The sequence below is a fragment of the Bombus flavifrons genome, chromosome 16, assembly GCF_040668555.2.
Source record: "Bombus flavifrons isolate JBK064 chromosome 16, iyBomFlav1_principal, whole genome shotgun sequence".
Taxonomy (NCBI): domain Eukaryota; kingdom Metazoa; phylum Arthropoda; class Insecta; order Hymenoptera; family Apidae; genus Bombus; species Bombus flavifrons.
In genome coordinates, this window is record NC_138457.1 from 6,286,535 (window position 1) to 6,308,889 (window position 22,355).

At 43.1% G+C, this 22,355-nt stretch overlaps 1 protein-coding gene across 1 annotated transcript in view; it reads left to right on the forward strand.

The window, feature by feature from the left end:
- Window positions 1–22,355, forward strand: part of alpha-Man-IIb (alpha-Mannosidase class II b) — a 166,866-nt gene that overhangs the window by 41,097 nt on the left and 103,414 nt on the right. Inside the window, exon 3 of the mRNA XM_069129778.1 lies at window positions 20,142–20,197. The gene's annotated coding sequence lies outside the window, so the exon portion shown is untranslated. The remainder of the gene's footprint in view (window positions 1–20,141; window positions 20,198–22,355) is intronic.

The window sequence follows — 22,355 nt, forward strand, 5'->3', positions numbered from 1 at the left end:
AATGTCACGCTGCATCCATAGCTCGCCTCGTTTATCTTCATCTTTCTTAAAACGTTGTCGAGATACGTCTCGGAGGAGCGAGTAGTTGGGTTGCCATTTCACAGATTCGCGTTCGATATCGAATACAACCGGATACTTTGAACGATTACCAGAGTAGAAGAGCGTTTCATTCGTCCGTGGGTCGAAGATTTGCGCGATCGTGCTTCGTCGAAGGCGTCGCTGAGAACGAGCCCCACGTTTCTTCCTTAGCGAGAGAAGGTAAAAGGTAAGAACGTAGCGCGATCCTGCACTTGGACCGCCTGTTTGCGTTCTATGCAGAGTCTGAAAGACCGTGAAACGCGCGCAAGGTTGACGGTATCCCGCGAGGTCAATGACTGAGAGAAGAAGCGTGGGCGTGTCTAGCAGCCGGTTACTTATCGAGACGATTTAATCGATGATTTCCCAAACGCTTAACCCACATTCCACTTACGACTGACTCGAGCTAGCCAAGCGTAAATTAGCCTCTACTGGTTTTCGTATCGCCTGACATAGCCTAACTTGACACGGCCTTTCCTTTGCCTTGCGATAATTTAACTTTTTCACACGTTCATACACGTATACCTATAAAATATTCCAAACTAGATTTCTGTTGCACGATTCAACCTAACTTGATGCAGCTTTACTTTTGTCCTCATCTAGGTTCATCCTCCATAAGAATATCAAGATCTATCTTGATCGAATCGAACCTAGACTTACTTTTCTTTTTTCTACCTTTACTTAACTCACGTTTGGTCGAACCCTACTCGATCTATACACTCGATTAAACCTCGCTGAATTTATAGACTCGCCTTTCTTCTAACTTCATTTGAATCCATATTTGACCCAGTTTAAGCCCCACTACACCTGTCTAGCCTAGAGAAACTTCCAATTACCTGCTGCACGTTGTGCCTATATTCAACCTTGAAAGTTGCAAGCATAACGCACGCACACTAGCCTAAATTAATCTTTTCATCGTACGAGATCGATCCAAGTTGCTTTCAGCCGGAACAGGCCAGGTCCTTGTCCGTAGCTGTTTGCTCCGGTGGCGACGGAACAACGAAAATGCTCGCAGCGGTCGTGCGCTCGGAAACCAGCAATCGGTCACGGTCCTTAGCAAACCGTTAGCACGGTACGTCTCTCTGTCAGCGACTGTGTCCCTTCGTCTCTGTCCTCGCGAACCACCTCGTCTGAAATGCACGCGTAGCGACCACAATTTGCCAATTAATTTCCTCCAACTAAATTCGTGACGCCAGACGAGCATTACTTTTGCTCGCCGAGTCGTAGATGTACCGGTGTGCGTTTGACCAAACTGAACTCTGCAAACGTACGTTTTAACGACCGGTTACGTCGCCGCCATTCATCGTCTCGCGGCAGGACACGCGGATCGCGTGTACCGACTGTTCGCAAGCCTGTTGCGTGTTCCGGCTTCTCCTTGGCCACCAGCCAAAAAGTGCGTCCTGGCTAGACGAATTTTCCTCTGTCGCTGGGGCAGACGGTTACGTTGCCGTGCGCAACGTTTCAACCAAGTTGAGTTGTTGCTTGCGGTGGCAACCTATTCGTGCGCTGTTGTTCGCACGGTGTCTCGTTTGCAGTACGCTCGAAGATCTCCGCTAGAGAAATGATTTTCTTTTGTTATTCCGGGGTTCGACTTATTTGATCTGCGTGTGAGAAATATTCCCACTATTTATAGATCGATGTTGCTATAAAGAAAAAAGGAAAATTCTAAAGTGATAGTTTCCTATGAAAGTTTAATATCTTGTCTGATATACGTTTTTTTAATGATATATTTTGAGCAGTTTAATATATTGAAGATTAGTTTTTATTGATAATTCATGTCGCATTTGATTCCTCTATTAGATGAATTTATTATTCTTCAGCTTTTATTATTTTTTTTAGTAATTTCACGGCCCAGTTCGTCCCATAGGAATCGCCATACTTCGATAAAAAGCTCGTTGTATTAACTTGATAATTTAAATTTGCAATATATTGGAGTATTCCGGCAAATGTTAAATTCATTTCTCGTCGATTTATGTTCCAATACTTGGATAATAAACTTTTAATAGATCTTCTTTCAAACAATGTTGCAAAAGTGTACGACATAAAGTACCATAATAAGTCCTGTAAACGAGCTTTCAAAATTACATTCAAAATTACATTCAAAATTGTACATTCGTGGTTGTTCCTTTCGTTCATCCAACTTCATGTAAATTCTCGCATTAGCAAAAATCGAAAAACTGAATAATCCGATGACAATAGGAATTTGCATATAGTCAGAAAGAAACAACGACGAATGTACAATTATTTAATTAAATTTTGTAACTTGAAAATTTATCCTCATCTTCACCCACAGATATAGCACGTACTAACGAGAGAAGTCTGAGCGAAAAAAAAGACTGGGTCACCCTGTATATGTACTTGGGCTAGACCGGAACGCGACAGTTATGAGAAAATTGCTGCGAACGTAAATCATATTTTTTATCGCTGTGGCGCCCGTCTTTCTAGTTTTTACTTTGTACAGACGCGGTCCACCGTCTAACTGGGAGCTGCGAGAAGAAGCGGGCTTGATTAATCCCCGCGACAGATTTTGCGCCTCAGCTAATTACGCGAAGCGAGCACGAGCAGAAGTGGAAAGGGCTAAAAGTAGCCGTGTCGTGCTCCTAAAATCCTAGGCTTCGATGAAAATAATTCCAACCCCAGCGCGTTGCGTTCCTTCTCAGGCCTCTGCGAATACCGAGAAATCTGATTAACGAGAATCACTACGGTCGCTGTAGAGTGGATTACGTTACTGCACAGCATCTGTCGCACGATTTAACACATTGTTGACCGGCAATTTTACTGACAATTTATCTCATGTCACCGGCTATTATTTCGTAAATGTGCATGTGCAAGTAAAACAATATAAATAAACTTGAATAAATTTTATTTATTATTCAACTTTGAATATGCATTGAACAAGGTGCAGTTTATCAGAAAAAATGCTAATTTTTGGCTAAAATTAATAAAAAATAAAATACTGCTATTCGTCAAATATTGATCTGCACGATTTACCCTTTTCACGTGTTTATTGTATTGCAATATGCACGTAGGTTTAATGATATTTCAGTATCATTCTCCAAGTCAGCACAATTTCATTCACGATCATTCGGACAATTAGATAAAAAATCTGCATGTAATACTGCGCACTGAGAAATCGACGCTGATGCGAAAAGAAAGCGCATCACGAGTTTACTCGTTTGGCCATGAAAACACGAGTTAACCCCTGACCGGTCAACAACAATGTGTTAATTACGAACAGATTAGGGAAATACCGAAGTTGGTAATAGCGGAGAATACACCTGCCAAGAAATTATTTCTGCTGAGAATTGTGAATCTTAATCGGCGAAATAAATGTATAGGGACACTTAGAGTACACGTAGAATTGATATGAAAATAGTTTTAGATTTATTTAGTGTGCGATTGACGAGATATTCGTGGATACACATTTGGCCGCGTCTCAGCGCTCTCTTTGTCTCGCCATCTTCCTTACCAGATGACCATCGGAGCTGTGCACGCACATACTTCCACACACTCGTACTCATATACGTGTGTCACTACTACGCGGCTAATTTAGCGTGGCACACAAAATTACACAAATTTCAATAATGTCAAATATTTCTATATTTCGACTCGTATCGTGTATACTTTCTCTGTACTGTGGGGTTGCCCGGAAACTTCGTTCCGATTCTCGAGGAATCTGGCCCACGCGAAAATACACGTTTATTGTATGAAAATGATTAAAAATATTTTATTCGAAGTATTGCCCATCGCTAGCTATACATTTTTCCCACCTGTCTGGTAATTGGTGGATGCCACGCCAAAAAAACTGTCGCGCTTTTGAGGCAAACCAGTCATCGAGCCATTTTCGTAAGAAGCGAAGTGCTGGTCAGAAAGTGCGTGTCCCATAGATGCAAATAGATAGTAATCGGACGGAGCCAAGTCTTGTGAGTAAGCCGCGTGCGAAAGTATTTCCCAACTGAACGCTTCGATCGTTCCCTTGACCGGTTTTGCTGTATGCGATGGTGCATTATCACGAAGCAAAATTGCTTTGTGTCGTCTTTTTTCATATTCTGGTCGTTTTTCACGCAAAGCTTGATTCAAATCGATCGTTTGTTGTCGGTAGCGCTCGGTATTAACGGTTTCGCCAGGTTTTAACAGCTCGGCGGTCTTTTTCGGTGGTCTTCCACGTTCTTCGTTCCTCGCGTCAAAATTGACACTTCTGAATTTTTTAAACCACTCAAAGCACCGTGATTTACCAAGAGCATGCTCACCGTAAGCTTTGACCAGCATTCGATGCGATTCTGCGGCAGTTTTCTTCAAATGGTAACAGAAAATCAATGCTGTCCGCAAATCGTAGTTTCCAGGCACAAAATTTGACATGTTCAGCGCTATTTCAAATTATGCTGTTGTATGAAACTTGTATCGTTCTGAGTCGAAAATGTTTGCGAGATGTCAACAAAGACTTTTGGCATCAATGACGCAGTTTAGTGATAACTACGTTATCAGCTAGGGCCATCTATAGGCAAATTCCGGTTTCATATTTACATACCTGGTAGCATGAGACAGTATACGATCGTTTGGATGTTTGAAACATATTGCGTGAAACGTTTTGATGTTGCTTCAACAATGAGTAACTTTATGAAGTGATTAATCCAATACGTCGATAAAATCAACAGAAAATGTTGAAATGTTGATGAAAATTGTATATGTGATGTGTAGATAGGTCGTGACAGGTACTGCTGGTGTATACGATTTTTGTCTTCATCCGGGTTGCCTTCTTCTCAGTTAGGAATTGTGTAAGCAACCGGACTGTGAGTGCCGGCATTCGAACCTGGTCTTGAACGTTCGTAACCAACTGCGCTAACCACAGCTCTGCCGTCGTCCGGTCCAGGACAGGGTCTTTGCGTAGCAAGCTACGGGACAGAGACCGTTGAAAAGTTTGCTGTCGTGTGCCGCCACATATGCATCATTTGAATGCCGGATATATGGGGTGCCGGATTCAGGAGTCGTCGCGTGGTCGCCGTCTATATGCGGCTCTCGTACCGACAGGTCATCTCCTGGATGCCGTCTATAAGCGGCACTCGTACCCACAGGTCATCTCGCGCGTGCCGCCTATAAGCGGCACTCGAAGCGAAAGGGTTAGCGTTCCAAATGTGTCTTTCAAGCACCACCGATGTGCGGCGCTCTACTTCAAACGTATTTTTGCCTCGTTATCGGTAATTGTTTACAAATAAAAAATAATACTCCTCAGCGAGTACTGTGAGACCTGTGAACTCAAACCCGGTTTGCATCCCAACGAATGTTTTTCGAGAGCTGTTCTATTCGCTCGATTGTACCAGATACGTGTTGCGCGTTATCGCAACACGCTTTGTGTGCAGTACAGAGGGACAGAACGTGGAAAAGTGTATTTCTCTGTTAGAATGGTATCGTTGAAAGACGAGAGAGAGAGAGAGAGAGAGAGAGAGAGAGAGAGAGAGAGAGAGAGAGAGAGAGGGAGGGAGAGAGGATGGGCGTTCTTGGAGGCCTCGTTCGTCGGAGCTGCGAGTTCCTTATCGAGTTAGGAGTTTAAACCGGTGTAGAGATGAAGATTAAGGGGGTTGGCAAGTGATTCCAGCGGCGGACAGCGATCGATTATTTACGAGAGTTTCCGGGGGGCGGGGGAGGGAGAACGATATCGAGAGGCAGGATATCGCGTTGGATCCGTTATATCGGAATTGAAATCGAATTAAGGAGTTGCCACGCTTCGTTACGGCAACTTCTGATACGTTAATTAGCGCCAGTGCTGCTGAACTTATCACCTTGCAGATAATTAGACCTCGTGCACGCTTGCCAGGTATTCCGGTGTCTCTGGCAATTCGAGCTCGTTCGTTTTACGCGCAACTTTCTTGCCGTTGATCTTTCCCATCGCGCCGCCATTTCTTCAGCCGATACACCTTTCAACTCATCGTCTTATCGTTCGTAATCTTCTAAAAGGTCGTTTCTACCTGTCTGCACTCGGTTACGAACGATCTCCGGAAGACGTTACGAACGTGTCTGAATAATCTCTCGTTTAATCAGTCGGACGTTCTCCACGAGTGTACCCGTTGCGAACAAGTGCCAATGTTCTGCCGTACGACGAGTATACTCGTCGCGCGGTATGAGTAGTTACAATTTTTGCCGCTTAAATCGCATAACATTGAAAAATGAAACAATCGTTTCGTCGCAACTTCGTTATAATATAGAATCGTTATAATATAATATAGGCTGTTATAATATAGAATCTGTGTTTGACGAATATACTCGTCATCGCTTACCTTTTGCCACGCGTTTTAGGTACACGCTTTTCCAAGAAGTCGTAACAGCTGATTGGTTAATCGCGATTAGCGATAGTCGTCGTTATCAGTGAGTGATCTTAATGGACTTTCGAAATGCTATTAACCTGGTCCTTAAGATCGCCTCAATTGACCTTTGAACGATGTTTAATCGACGCGTATCTTATCGGCTTTACACAGCCTTTGAAAATAATCTTGTTCCGCTGTTATGTCTTGCTTAGTCTTTATAGACCATTAGGAGACCTTTATCGGTCATTAGACCAACTTCGTCGATCATTAGGCCACCTTGATTGATCGTCAGCAGAATCTGATTGGCAAGTCATCGATCTTTACGTATCCTTGCCGCCCTTTAAACATCAGCGATCAATGTTCGATTCGATCTACGTTTAGCTAACTTTAATTTATTCCTAATCGTCTGCATGTTTATGTTAATACAATAGACTGGCGTATAACGCGGTTCGAATTCGCGTTATAAGAAATCGTACTGTACGGCAATTTTTCTCCTATAACGCGCATAATTTAGAGCAACATCATTGATTATGTCAACTTTCATCTTCTATGTTTTATCAAACAGGACAGTATTACAAAAGTATTGGATTGGCAACTAAGTGATTGCGGCATTTATTATTACCACCTAATGACAAAATCCGCAATCACTTAGTTGCCAATCCAAAAATATCGAACACATTCAAAACAATCTTTATTCATCCGAATTGTAATATAATTTTGATTACAATATTTATATTAATTATAATTGAATAAGTGTGGAATTTTTTCAAACATTCATTAGGATGCTGTTCACAGGTCTCACAGTAGAAAACTGTTCTTTTACCGCATTAATTCCTATCATTGCTGTCACTATAACTGCTTTCCAAGTCAACAGCTACATCATTATAAACGTGAAAATCAAAATTCTCACCGTAACTATCCATATTCTCCTCGCAAAGATAATTCATTTTTCTTCTCGACATAATTAAAATAATTAAAGTAGATGGGATTACGATAAAACAGGTTCGGATCTGACTGTCTTTACCGATCGCTTGTAACCTACTGACGAGTATTATTTTTTATTTGTAAACGATTAATGGCCGCTGTCTGCTCCGTTTAACGCCGTTCGTCGTACGGGGCAGAACAAATAAACGCGAACAGCAGCGCGATAACGGCAATCGAATCGAATCGAACCGTGGAAAATCACGGCCGATGTTTCATCGATTAGAACGCGATTATCGGTGCGCGTAGCGTGCGAACGTAATAATACGTCGATTGTTGTCGGTTGCGCGGCTAAGTAAGTTGGCAGAATGGGAAATGGAATGGCGACGTGGAGTCGCGTGCCGGCGTCGTCGCCGTGTTGAATCGTCGCGAAATTGCCGCAGCTGGTTGCTGACTAGAAAACAAACGGTTGTTAACGATTCGATGGCGTTTTGCGCGGAGGGGCGGATGCTCGACTGCGTCGCTCCGATAATTTTCATTCGTTGGAATAATAATTCCGCGAGTGTAACGTGGGCTACCGGCCGAATTAACCGCGATTCGCTAGTCGAAGCTCGGCCAACAACAATACACGGCCAATCGTTGCTGTTTGCACGCGCGAATTGTAAGTCATCGGCCGCGCCGCGTCCACCGTTCGCTATCGATTGGCCGTGCGAATTTGCGCGCCAGGATGTTACTTGGGAAATGGAAAAAGTTGAACTGGAAATATTGGCCGACACGCTGTTTAACCCTTTGAGCGCTGCGTTGTCCAACGTTAAGCGTGCGCCATGGATGGCCCACTCTTTACGAACAAGCGCACCGTGGGCTGCTTATGTTTCACGAAGGGCATTTTAGTCTGCTACACACTTTGGTTTTCGCTTTGGTTCGCCTGTTTGATAATTAATTCTTTTTCTTTCAACGAAATCGTCAGAATGTCAGCTGGATAACATCCTTACGTCTTTTTTATCACGCCACTTTTAGCCTAAATTGAATGGTTATGTGAGAACGTATATATACGTTCATAGCGCTCAAAGGATTGAGAGGCTGCAGATCGTAGATGGACGTTAATCGCCAGGCAAAATCCAATCGAGTTGCAACGTTCCAAGTGTTGGAACAGCTTCGAGTAATAATAATACGAGAGGAGGCGGCGCCTTTCGGACTTTAAACTCGCTCGCTTTATCGCTGATAATAGTTTAATTGTTAAACGAAGTTTGGCAGAAACTTTGCTCGTTTGTTTTTTTCCCCGTAAAGGGATAGCCAATATCGCAGGGAAAGTTGCTTTCGCGGTGCATCTGTTTTTTAATTTAAACTTGGCAACCAGGATTTTCCGCTCAGGAGTTTGGTAGTCGATCGCCGCGAGTTTGTTTACCGATTTATCGACCCTCTTAGTCTTCATTTATCCGTGTCCGTTGCTCCGCTTGAGTTTCGACCGGACCAGCGGCTCTTTCAGTGGCAATCTCGCGACGAGTACGATGCGCCACGGTGTATGGCAGATAGAAAAATCCAACAACTAAGTTGCTGCCTGTCGCTTAAATTTTCCATTCATCATGCGCTCTTCGCGAGCATTGCTTCTTACCGCTACTTTCATTTCCACCATTAATCTCTCGAACTCTGTCTTTCCGATCTCTGACTCTCGTTTTCAACCCTCTTTTACCATACTCTCGCCATTCTTCCTATTGTCTTTCGTATCGCGCTGTTGAAAAGAACACACACACGTGGAGAATATTGCATATATAATTAGAATATAATGTAGTTACAAATATAACAATAATTGGAATATAATAATTAGAATATAACGTGCAATTGTCACGTAGGAAACACAAGAAATCACGAGATTGACCGGTGGTCTCCTCGCGTCGCAGTCCGAATGTTTCACAAATAAGGTAAAGAATTGAACTTTAAATATAGTGGTACGAAAGATAAAATAAAATAAAATGTATTGTATAAATTCAACAGAGTGAAGGTTCAGAGTGTTAGAACAGAGAAGTTTTTTTTATTATTTAATTTGTACTTTGCAATTTGTCCAGCTGGACATTTGCTAAATTTTTCTAACTCAATTGCTAAATAACATGTGGATGGCTAACCCCAGAGGGATACCATCTTCGAATTTGACTATTTTATTTCTTATGAGGTCAGTGGGGTGTTTTCTTTTTAGTCTTCTTTCTATGACAGTTTTACTGGCTTCAGTAGCCAGCTGGTTTGTATTTGTTACCCTTCTTTCCTGATTTTGGCAAGTTTTATGTACTCTGGGTTTGGCTCCTATGGAGGGGATGTCACCGGGGTCCAGTTCAGAGATGCCCATGCTGTTACCGTTTTCTCACACTGGAACACTCTTTATGTTGTTGTTTCGATGGCCTACGGGATATTCGTTAGATCCCCTTGGCTTTTCTATCGCTAATTTTTGGCTCTGTGACACAGTGCTATCTGCACGCTCACTCGAAGATGGCATCCCGCTGGGTATAGCCATCCACATGTTATTCAGCAATTAAGTTAGGAAAATTTACCAAATGTCCAGCTGGGAAAATTGTAAAGTATAAATTAAGTAATAAAAAAAGAAATCTCGTTTATTTCTCTATACAATTTTCAAGTGCATTCCCAAAATCCATACAACGTGCACACGACGTGCAGCAGGTTTCACCTTTGCGTGGTCCTCTCGACAGTTTCTTTTTCTTCGTAAATGGCGAAAGTAGCCTAACGGTGTACGAGAAGTAGAGAAAAACGAAAGGAACATCGAAGCTACGAATTTACTCGGAGGCTTCGTCATCGGCCGACTGCCAAATGGCAGCAACGACGTTCATGCGAAATGTGCTCGGTCGCCACTCTCTTTATCGCTGGCCCGGCATAAATATTCCCTTTGCTTCCAATCTCTCGTCAACCGCACGAATTTCACTCGCCACGCTGCCATAAAATCTGAAAATAACTCGCAACGAACGTAGGCGAGTCACGAGAGTTTTGAACAACAGTCGCATAGGAAACATAATGATATGTAAATAAGCAGTAGCTGGACGCACGAGCGAGGGCAACGTCTTTATCGGCCACGGCGATTCGCTGCGTGCGGAACGGGTCTTCGTTGGCGACTAGGTCGTAAATAAAAGCGGCGCGGAAATTACAGTGGAGCGTAACACCGTAATACGCTGCACGTAGAACGAAGAAAAATAACCGACTGCTGCTCGCTGGGCCACCGTTTCTCCCTCTTTCCGCTGCACCTCGCTATCGCTTCTTTCTTCATCGCGCAGACTTTCCTTCTCGATCGTCTGAACACCGTTGACACAGTTCTTTTTTCTTACACGATACTAATCACTCAGGGTAAATGATCTCGCGCGTCGTTCTCTGTGTCGCTGTTTCATTGGGTTGCCAACTAAGTGATTGCGGATTTTGTCATTACGTGGTATTGACAGAATCCGCAATCACTTAGTTGCCAACGCAATACTTGATCGTCGTCAAGGAAGGAACAAATAGACGTTACGACCGCTATTTTACCTTCTTATCTCGTCAGAATCTTCGTCATCTTCGAGAACCACGGTCCTCGCAAGTTTCATTCTCGTTTTCGCTATTGTCATGTCATTGTAGAAGCGATCGTTGCCTTTGTCTCTTTGGTATATATATTGTTAAGAATTGTGGATCCTAATCGGCGAAATAAATGTATAGGAACACTTAAAGTACACTTAGGATTGATATGAAAATAGTTTCAGATTTATTTAATATGTGATTGACAAGATATTCGTGGATACGTATCTGCGCGCATCTCAGCGCTCTCTTTGTCGTACCATCTTCTTTACCACACTACCGACGGAACAGTTGTACTCTACTGTTTTTACGAGACGCAACTCCCACACATTCATACTCATATATGTGTGCCACTACTAAGCGCTAATCTAGTGTTTTTTTTTTTTATTTAATTTGTACTTTACAATTTGGCCAGCTGGACATTAATGTAGTGTAGCACACAAATTTACACATATCTCAATATATATATATGACGTATTATCTCGAACAATTGTTCAATTAAAAAGTCCGTCCTTCCGAGCTTCGTGCTCGATGCTTGCCTCGATCGCAGAACCACGTGTCCGAATCTGATAAAATTCCCAGCTATCTGTATATTAACCGGTTACTAAAATTCCACAAAGAAAGCGAAACAGCGTGCGACCGTCTGTCGTTAGCCCTCGAGTAGCCTAATCGTCCATGCACCCCTCGTTGAATCCACCCTTTCTCGATCAGCCGTCATCCTTGCACCTGACAGAGAGTGCAAACGTTCAGCTCGAAAGGGGAACGCGAAAGGAGGGCGTTGGTGTTGACGAGGGTAGCGTTCGGTTGTGCGCTGGTGGTACAGGTTGTTCGTAGCCACGGACCCTACGACACGGCCCATGCCAAGGGTTGCTGCGACGTTTGTTACCCCGGGAGAGGGCGTGTGTACCGATTTACAGCCGGCAGTCACGGCATTGGGTCCGCGCGATAGTGTGGCGTGAGCGTCTTCCTTTACGTAGCCACGCGGCTGTCGTAAATAAGGCGTTATCTGCGACGATTTTTCTTTCATTTTCGCGCCCTGTCGCTGTAAATCACACTCCCACACCTCGCTGCGTCCACGAATCTCCGTTGCAAGTTCTTCCTTTCAATGATTTGCTCGGTGCCACTCTAGGGACTTTTGCACCACTGCAGTACTACTGGACTAACGGAACCTACAATAGGGTAGCACCGTAAAGTGTTGAGTTAAGACAACCGGAGGTGAACCGCGTGATCAAGCTACGGGGAAAGAACAGGGGCTGAGATTTACAGTCACCAGATGTTATAAAATAAAAAGTTACTTTTTTAAATAATAATCTCTCGACACATTTTCCTTGAATCAGCTACTCTCAGGCAACGACTGCCTCTGTATGTATATTTTTTTCATATGTATATCGTTACTTACGTATTATAACTTATATAGTTGATGGAATTGAGTCAATTAAGGTAGACAAAGGTTAGCGTGATATATCTAACGGTTCTATCCATCGTGTGCCAGGTCCGGTCAATTATCGAATATTAGGAATGCTTCTGTGCCATTGCCACGCATTAGCCAATTAATCTTTAGCTTGCTTCTCGTCGGTTCGTGCACATTTTCACTCGATAGTTGCAGATATATCCGATTTTTCTGTTTCCTATGGCTAACCTAGGGATCATCTTCGTCCTTCCCATACTTTGATCATACGGTCTACCTAAGTTGGCTCTACTCCGTTGATAGAAAATACCGCGATAAATATGCTAGTCGAGCATCTCGTATAGAAGACGTATCGCCAAGCTGAATTAGAAAGAAGATGAAAATTCTGGCGAGACTGTTCGTCTCAGGGAGAACCCTGGATAACTTTGTTATCCATCGTTTATTCGAATTTTCCTGTCGATATCTCTGGCTGATATTCCGAGCAACCCTATTTTCCTAGATATTCCTCGTAGATATTCCTAGATAAAAGGATCCTCTGGAACGGAAGGAATTTCCATAGTCGGATGATAAAGAGAAGGGCAAGTGGAGATGGAAGCAGATATCCAAGGAATACGAGGCAAACGTTCTCGTTGCATCTTTTAACATTGCGAAGCGAACACTGGGAAGAGTACGCGTGCCAGCAACGAATGCACGGTCTATCGTCGTGCATGGCCTTTTCTCTCCGTGGTCTTGTGCGTGCGCGTGGACCTATTTAAATATTTACAACGGCGCGGAAGCTGCCGGGCGCCGCTTTTATTTGCCAGTTCGTTTGCACGAGACCTCTAAATTGTCGGCACTCCGTGATGGAATATTGACCGTGGTGAGATGTTGTACACCGAGTTTGTAGGCTCGTCCAATCAACCTTGTTTCCGAGAAAATGAATATCCTTGACCTGGAATCTGCCCGTGATCCCACCCGGCCTCGCTCATCATCTTACGAATATTATTACGACTATGTTACGACTATATTACGATCTCCGCTACCCCGTAGACTTTACGTAAACCTCTAGAAATCTGACGTACAAAAGTATTCGAATCCGACAGAATTAACGCGGAATCTCGATACGAATTATTGGCTTGGCATTGGATTACCACCCAATGACAAACTCTTCAACCACTTGGTTGTCAACTTCAAGAATAACCCTGCATCTTTACTTTTGCATATCCGTGGCCTGGAGACCGCTGTTACAAAGACAATAGAATTCAGTGAAACAAAAAGGTATCCTAAATAAGCAGAGGTCCATATCATTGTACCTTTGAATGTAAATTATGTTTTGGGTTACAAGGTCTAGGAACAAAGGAGCTGTAAGTAGATTTCTGTCGCTGTTTCTTGTAGCCCTCAGCTAGAGCTACAATGTTAACTTGTTGGTAATGTCCTTTGCTATAAATACACGAACCTGCTGCCAATTGATCTTCTATTGTATTGTAACATCGTAAGAGTGAGGATCTTGAGGATTTTGTCTGGAAATGGGTTCACTATCTTGCAGTGTCTGTATCGGATGTTCGTCTACGAGCGCCTAATTTCTCACCTACTTATGTGGTTAACGTAACGCCATTAGACGAGAGTTTGAATTTTGCTGTGACGAGCCAGGCGCGAAGCAGCTAAAGCAACGACAAAGCCGATCTTGGGAAGCAAAAGGATGTTGGTTGGATCGTCCGTGGAATTTTGTTCGGAGCGTGACTGGGATGCGCTTTCGCAGCTGGTGGTCTGTGTATCGCGGCACGAGAGACGACGACGGAGCTTACGAGCTTAATGACGAGACTTAAACAGTCCCTTTGGAAGCTGGTTGGCCGTGGAATCGCGAAACTCCATTGTCCTGCTGTTTCCATTGCAGCTGCCGGCGTCCCAGCTTCCGGAAACTGCTTCCTTCGACGCCTCGTCACGCTAATGAACGGCATCGTGACTTCGTTAATGCCATTAGTCACAGGGCTAATCCCATTGACATGTAGAAATTAGATTTCGCTGGGATGTTGGCCTTTGGGGAGACCAGTTCCTCCTCTCGAAAGCAAGTTTCGCACGAAATCCTCGCCGACCGGTTGCGCTTTGCCTCCATTCGTTTAACTTGCTCGATGAAGGTTGCTCGGTCGGTTAGGACAATTAGACGATTGTCGATTATTCCGTGGTGGACTTGGTGTTTCGCAGATGGCTCGGCTCTTTCACAGTCTGCCTCGCTGATCTCCTCGCCTTTTCCATCATCGTCGAGCTTCACTTTCCACTCTAAGGGGAAATTAATTAACGAGTTTGCAACTAGCCAAGTTGGGTTAAACAAAAAGTAGCGAATATTAACTCTTGTACTCGCATCGGACGCTTAACCTATTGGCTTTACTTCAGCTATAAATTATGCATAGAAATTGACTAGCTGGTAGTCAACTTGTTTGACTTAGTAATAGCGTTAGGAATTATTAAACCGAGGTCGAACGAGCCAGCGAATATTAGCCATCGTCGTCTTACCATACGCACGAGCGTTTAGATTTTCGCTGAATTAAGCTTAGGTAATCAGCTGACGTAATTAAGGTAAACGTAGCAGGTACAATTAACCTACGATCGACCGATCATCGCACATGAATAATCCAGTTAAAAAAATTTTCCAAATGTTCAGTTGGACAAATTGTGAAGTACAAATTCAATTAACAAAAAAAAAAATTAGCAAACAAATTAGCAAGGTTTATATATTACGTTGTCCGGAAAGTGTCTTTCTTTCACAAACGTGTTTTTTATAACAATGCACCTTCGTACAAACGTGAAACCAAGTCTGTGAAATATCGCGGTGTTTATCTCAACAGAACAAAATGGATCGTACGCAATTCGACAAAACAATATAAAACAAAAAACATTGTGCGTCTGTTATTCCTCATAAAACGAAAGAAACTTTTCGGACAACCTAATACCATGCCAAGGGTGTCGCCAGGGACCAGTTCACAGACGGCCCGCGGGATGTTCGTGTTGAGAATTGTGGATCTTAATTGCCGAAATAAAAGTAAAGAAACACTAAAGTCACACTTGGAATTGATATGAAAATAGTTTCAGATTTATTTAGTATGTGATTGACAAGATATTCGTGGATACGTATTTGCCCGCGTCACAGCACTCTCTTTGTCCACCATCACGGAGCTGTGCACGCACATACTCCCACACACACTCATACTCGTATATGTGTGCCACTACTACTCTAATCTAGCGTTCTTTTTTCTTTATTTAATTTGTTCTTTACAATTTTTCCAGCTGGACATTGATCTAGCGTAGCACACGAAATTACACACATCTCAATAATTCGTTAGACCACCTTGGTTTTTCCATCGCTAAATTTTGTCCATTATTGCGATTATAAAAATTAGGTTACAGAAAGAGCGACTTACCGTTCTTTTCTTGCCTCTCGTTGCTGCAACTCGTAAACTGTAGCCCCATCAGGAGTAAAAAATTAACCGATAGCCCGTGTTATTTAGACGATAGTATCAAGAACCGCTTAAGACAGAGCAAATATTATCGTTGGCAGAGAAAGCGGTGAGCGAATGTGCGATAATTCGGTGGATGCTCGATGTGCAAGGATTCTCTGCTCGTTTTAGCTTTCGTTAAAAATCAAACGCGTTACGTTATCCTTAAAAGGAAGTTGGTTCCCGCGGGACCCGATGTTATCGAGCTGGCGGTCGGAAATTTTCTGCACTAGCCACGAGGTGAATTCACAGGCTGAGAGAAGCAGCAAGGAAACCGGATAAAGGGCAAAAGGAAGCGGAGACCGCGTCCGACATATCGATTGTTCGCCGACCGATTATTTGCACCCAATTATAATTATTGCTGCTCTTTCAATTTCTCTCCTCCCTTTACTCATTCTTTTTCCAATACTTCCTTTCATTATCGCGGAATCCCATCTTCCTTTTCTTTTCCATTGCACGTTATCTCTGTCGCTTTAATTCTTTCGCGGCTGTAATTTCATTTCACGCGAGACAGCAAAAAGTCCCAATACAAACTCTATTAAATATAACGCACGTTTAATTTAATAACGTCAATTTACTTGCCGCTTTTCTACCGTGCAGTTTCATCTACCGATATTACGATCTTCACGCTATGGATTTTAAAGCCTGCGATTTTCTTGGCAGCAAGTTTCTTTGGAATTTAACAACACCGCGATCTATTCGTTCGCCTCATTTTCCATTAATTTTCAGAAAGCCAATACGATATTTTGTGCATCGTTTTGCGAGCGACGATCCAGGGAAAGAACGTTAATTTTCTAGAGAAAGAGAAAAGAAATGAGATCGACGATACTCGTTGCTTACTAGCTTTGATAAGTTTGCCAAAGCTAAAGTGAAACTGACTATCCATCAAGCTGCAAACCTAATAGGACAACATCTACCTCTCAGGTGGAAGTTGTATAGCTCTTGAAGTAGGATAATGGGAATCACGGCCGAGTTCTACCATAGACATCGCATGATCCAACGGGTTACAGGACGTAACGAGCTTTGGCAGTTCTGCCAGAAACTACCATCGTAGTCTCTCGTCTTGTCACGATCTATGGTTGAATTTCCAAGTAGAACATGGTCGGTTGTAGTTGCCTTCTTCAATCGCTATTTCCACGAAATCTCGCCAGCATTGAAATCCTCGTTCCGCGTAGTCGTATCTCGCGCTTACGAAAATGCCAATAATTCTATCGAGCATTTTTCTTTCATCTTTGGACGATGATTCCACGTATCTTCTTTCTTTCGTTTCTCATACGACTATGCGAAATCGAGCGGATGAGATTTGCGAAGAACTTTCTGCTAGAAGCTCCCTTCTCTACACAGTTTCACATTCCGAACAATAACGTTAGATAGCGTCGCTTAAAGTACTTTCCTTGCCTCTGAGACTGTTCGAGCGTCAGCTCTTCTCAGTTCACGTAGTAAAACAAACGAATGTGTCGGATAAGCTTTATCTTGTTCGCATTTAACGAAGAAGAAGGGCACTGTACATTCTGTGGAATTAAACCTCTACTGATAATTACCCGGATAAGGTCCAACTCATGGCACTGCTCGTATCCCTCGGATTTTCAATTTTCAAGACACGCTAACTCTTTCGAATCTGCCATCGCAAACCCGACAAATTTTCATCTTTCCTCTGAGCAAGTTTGGTATAACTGTAGACTATATATCTGTGACTATAAATGGCAATAGTGGATTTCTATCAGCTTCTTTCAAACACCAAACAAGCCAAACGATGCGCTGTAAGCGAGGGAAGAGGAATTTTAAAGTTCGATACGTTATCGATCAATTTTACATGGGAACCATACGTTAGATGTTTTGTTGAAGTAATTAGTCGAAGAAAAACTCTACATTTTTACTTTTGTATGTCCGCGACCTGCACACCTCTGTTACGAAGAGAATAGAATTTAGTGAAGCAAACAAATATTCTAAATAAGCAGAGGTCCATATTATCGTGCCTTTGAATATAAATTATGTTTTGGGTTACAAGGTTTGGAAAGAAAGGAGCTATAAGCAGATTTCTATTGCTGTTTCTTGTAGCCTTCAACTACAGCTACAGGGTTAACTTTTTGCTAATGTCCTTTGCTATAAATATATAAACCTGCTCACTGTCATAGCTTCTTTTGTTGTATTGTAACATTGTAAGAGCGAGGATCTTGATCAGCACGCGCTATATCTGAACTTATACCGTTACTTATTTCAATATATTTTTCTATTACAAATTCATCCACTCGTTCCTCCATCAGTCAACCTGAACACGTTCAAGAGTCTCTTTAGGTTCCATAGTACAACAGAATCATTTTCTTAAAAACTTTTATCGTTATTATTAAAACAATATATTTACATGTGTTTATCTACCATCGGACATTTTACAACTGTAAATGACAATAGTAGGTTCCTGTCAACTTTAACCACAAACGTGCTGCACGTCCAACGTGCAAAAGTCCCTGCAGGCGTCGTCATAAATCACGATCGAATTTTTCTCTTATCGCGATCCAACCGAACGTAAAATCACGAGATACCAATTAGAGCGGTTCGCAAAATCTTGCGTGGCGATCGATCGAGTTCGCTCGAGATCCCGCAGGGCCAAATCTCAGCCAACTCGAACCTGTACACGCGTAATAATAGCGTACGCCGTGGCACGAATCGCAACGATCGCGAAAGGACGTGTGGCTGGTAAAAGGAGAGAGACGAGCAGCCCGGTCACGAGGTAGATCCAGTTTCCATGGATATTGGTTATCGATCGGGCAATCCTGTTTCCTTTATCGCGTGTCCCGCTATAGTGTCGCCGGTATTCCAGCCCCGTGGCTCCTATGAAGTCATAAAGTTGCAACGGGGTAAAGAAACTTTATGCGTGATATTATAATACGTATGTCTCGCATGAATTTGCCCTCTCTCGCCCCTTGCCGGCAGCCAGGGGGTTGCTTTATTGCGTTTATTCTAAATCACCGCACGTGCCCGGAAATCCTGTCCCGTTCACGTATTATATTGCTCGTCCCGACGCTGCTTCATCGTCTGCCCTGTGATCAGCCTTGCGAGAAGGAATTTTTCCTTCCTTGCTTTTGCTTTTGGTAGTTTTTTCATGGCAAATTCGTCGATACGATCGTCCTGTTGAGATGAGGCCAAGTTGGCGTTAGACTGTCAGGAGCGTTGGTTTCCACGTTCCTGATCGATTAGGACGCGGTGTTAATTTTAGAATAGGATCCCAGTTGTAGCCTACAATTGATTATGACGTTGCAGTGGATTGGACGTTACGGTTTTAACGTTATGTCGCGTCTGCTGCACGGGATGCAGCGTCAGATCCCCGCGAAGCTTTAGGTCCGCGCTCAATCTCAGTTGAGGTGTCAGGTCTCAGCCTACAGTCTTGCGTCTGAGCTATTGGTTAGGTCGTTGAACGTTCCAGTATTATTATCACTGAGTGGGCTGCTATTAAAGTGCAATTCATTGCGATATTAGTATTGGGTTGGACGATTAAAGTTCTATATCAGCTCAAATAGGACTTCTTTGCCTACGTTGCAGTTTTGACGCGTTGACGACGTCAAACGCTAATTAGCGTCTTTTATTTTGCAACCGTTGGTGACGGGTGAAGCTAATTGCTTAGTCTTCCAAAAAGAAAGAAATAATTCGTAAAAAGTACTCGCTTTTATTATCGTTATCTGAACACCCCTTTTGATCAGTTAGCTGGTGCGATCTCTTTGAAAAGCGCGTACCTAGAACGTGTCGCGAGTGTACTCGTCGAACACAGAGCATGCGCGGCTGTTACGATAGAGAACGAAGTTGCAACGAAACGACTGTTTCGTTTTCTAAATTTATTACCGACGGTGTTGCGAATTATCAACTAACCGGTCAGGTCCAACCGATCGGTCGATATCACGAACCCTAAATGGATTCATAACGCTCAAGGTGGAGGAGGTTTAATATATCGACTGTTAATGTAATTTGCCACTTTATTTTGCACTTGCTGTATACAAGCAAAGTTGATGTTCTGAACACGACGATTGTAAGATCTTGCTGAGACTGCAGTCTTTCACCCGCTTGGTACGACGTTCTGTAGATGACTGTCTTAGTATGTTGCTGATACTCTCCACCAACCGTTGAGTCTCGTCAATCCATCGTGTCTTCTCGGCCAGGGGTCTTCCCTGGGGGTTTTCCTTAACCTCTGAGTCATCAGATTTACAGTTATTCGGAATTTCCCAAAGAAGGAAGAGGTGCGGGCCGAGCCATAAACGTACGGCCACTGAAAATCTCGAACAGAGATTTGCTTCATGACGAGTATACTCGTGCAAAACAGGCAACTGGTTAAATCGGTGAAATTAAAACGCTAAAATCAAAGTACTACATTAAACCATTAAATCTAATTTACGAAAGTTATTCTGCCAATCTAACTTGTTGCTACTATCGTTTCAGGTTTCTTGGATCTTGGCTCTGCACGCGAAACTGTACGCGTCTCCGATCTGAAACAAGTAAGTGCACAACTATTTATTTTATTTTGTCGATATCATCTTCCAGCTGAAACCATAAGAATAAACTAATTTTATTTCTTAGCTAGTAAAGTAATTGAACGACGTGTAAATATTTCTGGAAAATTGCAATCTTCTCTGGATTTCTTCACTTTTACTCCGCAAACACGTCGTCCCGTGTTTTATGATAATCGCGCAGTTTCGATCAACTTACTGCCTTGACGAGATATATCGCGCAGACTGCTTTCTCTTTATCCTCTTTACGCTACCAAGGCACTGTCGTCGCTTCTCAGACCTTTTGTTTCTTCGCGCCCAGCCATGGAACGGCGTTCACGATGGATCGCCGCTAAATTACGCGAATAAATTGCGGTCTAACTGTCTTGTACATTGTTTGTCTTCATCCTCGCCCCGGTTTCCACCGCTTCCACCGTTTCCGTGGCCTGGCTCGAGCTTGCGGCACCTTTCAACCGCAACATTATCGCTGCTGGATGGCTCGCTTCCACTGTATCATCGCGTGTCCTCCGTATCTCGCATACGTGCAGCGAATTTGTCTGAAAGATGAATTTATTCAGCCAGGTATTCTGTACGCGATAATTCAGCTTTTCGTAAACGAGGCTAATTAACCACGCGTTTTCATCGTTTCAATGCACGCGATTAACGTTCGTTTTTTGAAGAAACGAACGATTTGCTTGTACGAAAGATGACATAACCGGTGAAGAACACCGAGAGAAATTGAAAAGAAATGGAGGAAAAAAGGGAAAAAGTATAAATTGTGGTAACGTCGTGGCTTCTCTGTACTTCTTCTCAATTTATGCAGTCGATCAATGTGCTTCCCGAACGATTCAATTACACGTCGCGACCCACCAACCGTTGGCACCTGAAACTTCCCTAACTTGCTACAACTTTTTCCATTCTGTCCGCCCTTGACCCAAATCTCACTAATGGCCTTCTATCGATTCTGGCTACCACCTGCGTTCGTCTTGCAGTTGTTCCATAATTGCGCAGTTGTTTAATACGATACGAGGCACTTGCAAGTAGCAGAATTTATCGTCCACCGACGCATCTGGCCGATAAACTTTTGACTCGACTCGTTCGTTGCTGTTTCGCGACGTTCCTATCTCGATGCTGGCGGTTCAAGGCCGTGTCAAAATGGAATCACTTGCTCCAACGCGTGGATATATCTTCAAATTTCTCGTAGAAAAATTAATCTTCGAAATTCGTTTCACGGTGCTTCTCTTCGTGTCCCAGCAACGAGCCTGCCTGCTGAGCTTCTTCCACGTTAAACAATACTTTTCCACGGTAATTTAGTCAGAGTGTCATCGATACCGTTGGACGAAAGAGGAATTTGGGAAAATTTTATGTCAAATGTCTCGCACGTGCGGATCAATTATCGAGAAAAGAGCGTTGGCTGCGCGTGTTCGGCCGGGAAGTTGCTTGGCGAATTTGTCAGTGCCTGAGCCAGCAGCGGGGAGTTAATTTAACTTGCTTGCAGGATTTCGCGTGCCACGCTGGCGTAATTAAATTTTGAAGCAACGTAAACGAGCAATTACTGCGTCTCGCAGTCGTGTTTTCGACGTGGACCCAACTGCCCGGTCACCGTGCAATTATTTGCTCGCGATTGATACCGGCCCTCCATCGATGCTTCTCCATCAGCAGCGGAGAATTTCGTCGAAAGACCGCTAAAGGACCTACGAGAGAGTTGCTCCGGCAATACTCAGTTTCCTCTATTTTTCTCTCATTTTAGTAGATTCCTAGTTTCGTGCTGCAACGCTAACGATATGGTTTCACACACGTTGAAATTTCATGAACTTACACACTGATATAGAGCGTGAGTCTTTCAAGACGACGACGTAACACTGGAACTACCACACCAGTGAAATTGACTGGTTTTACAATTTCATTTTAAAGTTACTACTTCGTGTTACATTCTTTTCCGCAATGGTGTAATGACTTTCGCAACGATAACTAAAAGAATAATAAAATGAATTTTATTTTGTTTTTTGTGAATTCGAACTGAAAATAATTTTATATCGAGGCTACTTGTACCAATAGCAGTGAAAATGACCGGTACTTGTCGAAGTGTACAGGAGTCCTGTAATCTGTTTATCGAACCCCAATTAACCAGTCTCCTCGTTTTCTACAACTTGCCACGCGTTTTTCA